The 6,733-nt window shown below is 46.6% G+C and overlaps 1 protein-coding gene across 1 annotated transcript in view; it reads right to left on the reverse strand.

The window, feature by feature from the left end:
* The window catches only part of LPAR3 (lysophosphatidic acid receptor 3), an 84,840-nt gene extending 79,912 nt beyond the window's left edge, over positions 1-4,928 (reverse strand). Inside the window, exon 1 of the mRNA XM_017499833.2 lies at positions 4,731-4,928. The gene's annotated coding sequence lies outside the window, so the exon portion shown is untranslated. The remainder of the gene's footprint in view (positions 1-4,730) is intronic.
* Between the last annotated feature and the right edge of the window lie 1,805 nt (positions 4,929-6,733).

A 6,733-nucleotide genomic window follows, 5' to 3' on the forward strand; every position in this document is an offset into this window, starting at 1 on the left:
GCAACATTCATAGGGGTGGCTAATTCAGGCAGACGTCATCAATAAACGGTAAGTCTGTAGGCAGAGGTTTAATGAGGAACAGGCTATTTGCATAACCTTAGAATACTTCCCCACAAACACCAATACATTTCAAAGGAAAAATGGTGAATTTAAGGTGGCGAAATCTGTCAGACACCAACATAACCAGGTGATTGAGGTCAATAGGCCAGTGGTGGGATGGGATGGCACCATGTGCCTTTTGTCGTGAGAAGCTAAGAAGAGCTGAGTTTCATTTCTGAAGGATTCCCGCCAAGAATGCATGACCTCAATCAGGTTCTGAGGAAATACCCAATATACCCAGGTTGAGAGTCATCCTACAGCGTGTAGGACCTATACAACTGCAAGGACTTTAGGAACAGGGAAAGTCCGAAGAACTATTCCAGAAGAGACATGGTAACTAAATTTAACATGAATCATAGATCAGACAGGTAGAAGAGACATTTGGGGCATAACTGATGAAACAGGAATGGGCTCTGTGGATTGGATAGCAGTGTTGTGCCAATGTCCATTTCCTGATTTGATGGGTATATGCTGGTTACATAGAAGGCCAGAGTGCTTGTTTTTTGTTTTGTGTTTAATGCTGGAGTGTTTAAAATTGATGGAGAATAACATCTACAACTTGCTCTCAGCATAAAGACTAATGATGTATATGGGGGGTGTGTGTGTGTGTAGGTAGAGAGGTAGAGAGAGAGAGAGAGAGAGAGAGAGAAGGATGGAGGGAGAGAGGGAGAGATTGAGATTTCAATCCTAATACCATAGAGACATAGAAAATGATCATACCACTTATTTTCTCTTCACCAGACCCATGTGATAGTTTTTGTCCAGAAAAAGGCCTTCCTTACCCCCATTCAAATAACTGACTTATTAAAAATCAAGCAGGGCAAGGGGTAAATGATTCACTGATGTGCTCCCAATAAACTCTATACCTGATCCCTTGCTTTGGTCTTCTATAACTAGTCACTGCCAATGGCTCTGAAACTCTGGATTTCTACCTTCTTAGGGAGTGAATGCTGCTGACAGCCTCCACTGACCATTTTGAATTACATGGTCTGAGTCTGTCTGGGGGCAGCTACAGAATTTCTACAGAGAATGTGCTTCGGGACAGCTTGGCTTAAAGGGGAGATCAGGGGCTTGCCTCAAAGCTGCATTTATAAAGCAAGTACACTACTTTTATTTAGATTGCATGTTTGCTTAGAAGGCCTTTGGACAAACTAGTGCACTTATGGAGGGGCTAATGTGCCCTCCAACCTAGCCCTGCCACCTGCCAAGTCATCCCTTGATAACATCTTGGTCAATCTGCATATGGCAGAGTCAAGGCCAGGGGTAGAGAAGCTCCAGCTTAATGTCCTAGGGAACAGTGTAGACACAGAACTAGCTGATGAGTAATTAGGGAGGCTGATAAACATCCTCAGGAAGGGGGTTGCTTTCCAGAGTGACACCCAGTCTAGACCAGCCTGAGGTGTACAAATGATATACATCTGAGGAGGGGTAACAAGGTTCATGGCAGTGGGGCAGTATCAGGGGTCATGGGCAAGGGAGGAGTTCAAGGCTATAGACAATACAACAAGAGGCCAGGCAGGGAGGGGAAGAGGAATAAAGGACATATGACTGGAGGTGATGAAGCGGGGTGGGTACAACCCAGGATGTCAGAGACTCCCTCTCAATGGGTACTTACTCCCTGGCTTGCCAGGACAGGCAGATAGTAACAAACACCTTTCAGAACAAATTAAATAATTAGCTTAATTTAGGGGTGGGGGGAAATGCCTTGGGTCAGCTTAGAACTTTGCAGAGTAAACTAGAGATCCAAGTCAGCAAGAAGGCACAGTGGAGTGAAGATGGCATAGGTGGACCCCTCTGCCTCCCCTGCCTGGGGCAGCCCACATCTGGATGCCCTGCCTCTTTAATTCCAACATTTATATGCTCTTCACAGGGCACAAAGCTCTTTCACATACATAAGTTAATGGACTCCATCAACAACCCATGCAGACAGGTAGAAACGTAATTATTATCCCCATTATATAAATGAAAAAACTTATTCAAACATAACAATCTATTCAGGGTCACAAGAACTCACAAAAGTGGGACGAGGATTCAAACACAGACCCCTGTACTCTAAGTACCACTAGTCCACCATTTGTAAAAGCACAAAATCTCAGCACTTATGCAGACAGCTCCCCAGGCCTACCACCACCTCTTCTATCCATAGCAGGACTCCTCCACAAATACAGAATCCAGGATAAGGGACAAAGGATCATCAAGGCCAGCAAAAGGCCCATGGCCAGGAAAAGAGAAAGCAAGTTAAGAAAAGTGTGTACAACATATCTAAGTCACCTAAGGCTTACCATTTGCACCCATGTTTACGCAAATGTCAATACTTAAATTTTTATCTAGGAGGAAAAGAGGGCAACCCGCATTTAAGGAGTACATCCTGTACATGAGAGACCATGCTCAGTGCTTTCTCTTTTAATCTTGGAAGATGGTATAATCTTCATTTTTACAGATGAGGAAATTAAGGCTTAGAGAGGTGAAGCTATGTGCCCAAGGTCACAAAGCCTGGACTGGAACAAAAGCTGGTCTGACTGCAAAGCCTTGGTCTTCCTTTTATGCCACATTAATAATGCCTTGGGCCTGGTCTCTGCCATTTAGAAGCTTGCAATCAGACTTAACCACTCGGTTGGATATAATCACAGGCCAGAAAGCATTTGAACTAATGTATACTCTAAGGAGAATGGCTAATGGGTAATTTGAGTTATAGTGATTCCCGTTTGAGTTATAGTGATTCCCTTTACCCCAGCCCAAAGAAATAAGAGGTTGGTCTTAAGCTATCATGCACTGCCACTCCTCAGCAGCAGGCTGAGAAACTTGGAGAAGCAGCAGCCAGCCTTAGGCATGTGTGTACAAGTGATGCTGAGAGTATGTGTCTGGGTGCTGCCTGGCTACAATGCTGTGTGTGCATGTTTTCCACTGTGCACATGTTTTAGAAAAATTAGAGAGTTAACATGTAGTTTCTCAAACAGATTCTGGTGTACACACATGAAAAACAATCTCATATTTTAATGTTTTCAATTCGGTCTCCACTCATAGAAAATATATGCAGGCCTGTTCTAACAAGTATCCTGCAAAATAGTGAGATATCTAAAATAGGTCTGACCTGATTTTTTTTAAAAAAAGAGTCTGGTAGTTGACAAATGCATTTGAAAGGTTTAGACAAGAGGAGTGTCATCTGTCATTAAATCAAAACCTCAAAGTTTTGAATTCTAAAGACCAAAAAAAGAAAAAAATTTTGCCAAAATGACTTATTTTCCTAGTTACATGGTAGTGACAATCAATATAAGTGTTGTCCAAACGGTTAGATGCCCAGATCTCCAGAGGATAATGAGATCCTTGCAGTCGCAAGGCACAAGAGACGACTCTGGAAGATTATCTCAATTACACAACCCTCACTGGTAGGGTTTGCTTGCTGGTCTTTTTAGAACAGCCCAGTTTGTTTAGACAAGCGTGGGGTTAACGAAGCCAAGGTGTGTGTTTCTAACTGTATCGCTTCTGTCCAAAAAAGAGGAAAACTGTTTACCCGACTCAGACCACCAAACAATATCGGATACACTTGTCCCTGGGAAGCAGGGTTAGCAACTGTTGATAGATCACTGGAACACCCAGCAACTCTTCTTAGCAATACAAAAGTTCATGCATTAATGAAACGTTGTGAGGGTACCGAGAATAATCACCTATTTGCAAAGAGGAAATTGTCTGTTTGTAACGGGCATTTACTTTATTCTCTGACTGATACAGACTAAGTCGGAACCGTGAGAAGATCCTTTATTTCTAAATGTCATCCCAAGACCAGGTAATGCTACTTTAGGAGGAAAAGCAGGAGGAAGAAATACGTTGTAATAACAATAACAAATTACAGGGAAAATATTTCGTGGAAATTACTCAGTTTAAAAAAACTGACGTGCAAATGTTTTTCAGGGCTATTTTAATGATTACCTTAATAAGACTAAATTGTTTCCAATATTCACAGTCACTCCTCAAATTACATGCCTGAGGAATTTCTAGGCAATTTTGTGTAGCTGCAACTTGCTGAGGGAAAGCGATAAAGTAACTCTGCTACAGAACAAAGCACTTTTGTCACAGTGGTGAGGGGACCATACCCTGAACAAACAACCCTGACAGTGTTGCTAGTTACTAGTTCCCTAATCTTTAGAAGCCTGACATGGTTCAAGCTGTTCCCCAACGGACACACCCCATACCAGACGTAACTGGAGGCTGAAAAACGTTACATCCCTAGGCTTCACGAGGGAACGCCGCTTCCTAATCACCATCGACGGCAGTGAGACTGAGTTTGGAAAGAAGCACCTGTGCAAGGGAAGAGGCAACCTGCGCCGCGCTCTCCTCGCCTCTGCGCCCAGCCCGCCGGCCCTCAGCGGAGACGGACGCAACGCCGGTTTTGCATCTAGATTGCTTTTTGCTCCTAGTGGGGCAAAAGGTGGGAAAAGGGTAGGTTGTGCCACACACCCGCTGGGAGAGCCTGTCCCAGGAGTTTGCAGTGGGTCTGGAGCCCAGGCTTGCACGCCAGGCAGCCCCGAAAAGCGGCCGGCTGGGTCCCGCGGGCGCCCCTGCGCCCGGGCCTCCAACGCGCGCCCCAGCGACGGCGGCTCCGGGCACCCTCCCCGCTCCGGACCCTGACTCACCGCTCAAGCTCACCCGCGCCGCCGAGCCTGGGAGCGGGGGGCCCCTGTGGCTGCTGCATGCCCTCGGGGCCAAGCGCGACGGGGTCACCGGGCGCCGGGTTTCGACAAGGAGCGGAACAGCGGCGGAGGACGCGGCGAGCGGGCGGCTGGGCGCCTCTTCTCCAGTGGCCGCCGCGACGCAGCCAGAGAAGTAGTAAAGTTTGGCGGTGCGAGGGCGGGACCGAGGGGCAGCGGCCCCGCCCTGCCCCGCCCTACCCAGCCCTGCGGGGCGCGTCCGAAGTTCCCACGGGAGAGCGCCCCCAACCGGCGAGGCCGCAAGCTGCGCGCTCTTGCTGACGAATTCCTGCCTGGGATCGTCCCCAGGTGGGTGGTTCGCCCTGAGTGGGAGAGGCGCCCACTAAAGGACCGCTAGCACCCACAAGGCTTTCGGAGCCATACCTCGGAGCTCCGAATTAGAACGCAGTCCCTCTGTCCCTCTGGCCTCAGAGATTTGTTTGAAACGGCTGCGGGAAGTGCAGCCCACACCCACCACCGTGGGAGGCAGGCTCTAGGCCAGGCCCGACCTAACGCAAAGTTCTTCTCACAGGAGAACTCAAACCCAAAGCTACCCCAGGGTGCAGACAGCCCCAGAGGCAACCAAAAATATTTAAGCTTCTTTTAAGAGACTTCTTGGCCTCCTGAGGCAAATCGTCCTGAATGCTTTGTTTTTCAAAGTTGAAATACAAAACCTCCACTGACCCACCTTTAGTAAATTAGAAAGATGCAAAGGAAAACAAATGAAGGCGTTGTTCTCTCTCAATTCTGCAAAGCAATAACGAAGTCACAGAATTGTTCAAAGTTGTGCTTTCCTGGTGACCCTACAAAAAGCAAATACTGTGAGGTGACGTCCTTCCCACTAAGGCTTCAAGTCCCTGAGAAGCAATGAGAGTGATGTGTCCAGGGGCCGGGCGCGGTGGCTCACGCCTGTAATCCCAGCACTTTGGGAGGCCGAGGTGGGCGGTTCAAGAGGTCAAGAGATGAGACCATCCTGGCCAACATGGTGAAACCCCATCTCTATTTAAATAAATAAAAAGAGAGTGGTGTGTCCAGATGCCTTCCTGTGACCCTTTGTCATCCATCCATCCATCCATCCATTCATTCATCTTGCATTCAACATTACTACTGGGCCCTTCTGTGTGCCAGCTAGGAACCACATCCTTGCAAACAACCTGTTAGATAATCTGCCCCTTACCATCAAAGAGATTCTGTTCTCTCTGCAGAGGATGTTTTAATAAGGTTACATCCCTTACCAGTGGGTTTCATCCTATAGACAATAATAGCCTACTGTGTCTCAAACCTCCAGGGCTACAACTAAGTTTTTATCAGCACGTGAAAATTATTGTTTCATCTGAATATTCGGAAAATTTTTGCTGTGTCTTGCAGTTGAGCTGTGTAGAGAGAAGTACAACTTGTAAAGCTAGGGCTAAGGAAAGATCATGTGTTTACCAGAACAAGCAGAAGCCTTGCATATGATAGAAAGAGCTCAGTGGCCAACATGGTGAAACCCCATCTCTACTAAAAATACAAAAAATTAGCCGGGCATGGTGGTGCATGCCTGTAATCCCAGCTACTCAGGAGGCTGAGGCAGGAGAATCACTTGAACCCAGGACACGGAGGTTATGGTGAGCAGAGATTGTGCCATTACACTCCAGCCTGGGCGAAAGAGTGAGACTCCAACTCAAAAAAAAAAAAAAAAAAAAATCTCGGTCAAGGGAGCAAACAGCTCAGCTCAAACATCACGGTGCTGAAGGGCAACCCAGTAAACACAGAAATACCCAACCACCAGCATTCAGTGAATACTTCATTCATCAAATGTGTAGTATGTTAAGTTGTAGGCTACACTGTAAACATCACTAAGAGCCTTCTTTTGATGGGAAAACCTGTTCTGAATCCAAACAACTTACTAACAAAGGCACTTTGGAAACATATTATGTTGCATTATGTTGTACCTTGGGAACTTTCTG

Source organism: Cebus imitator, unplaced genomic scaffold, assembly GCF_001604975.1.
Source record: "Cebus imitator isolate Cc_AM_T3 unplaced genomic scaffold, Cebus_imitator-1.0 Scaffold261, whole genome shotgun sequence".
In the NCBI taxonomy this organism is placed as follows: Eukaryota; Metazoa; Chordata; class Mammalia; order Primates; family Cebidae; genus Cebus; species Cebus imitator.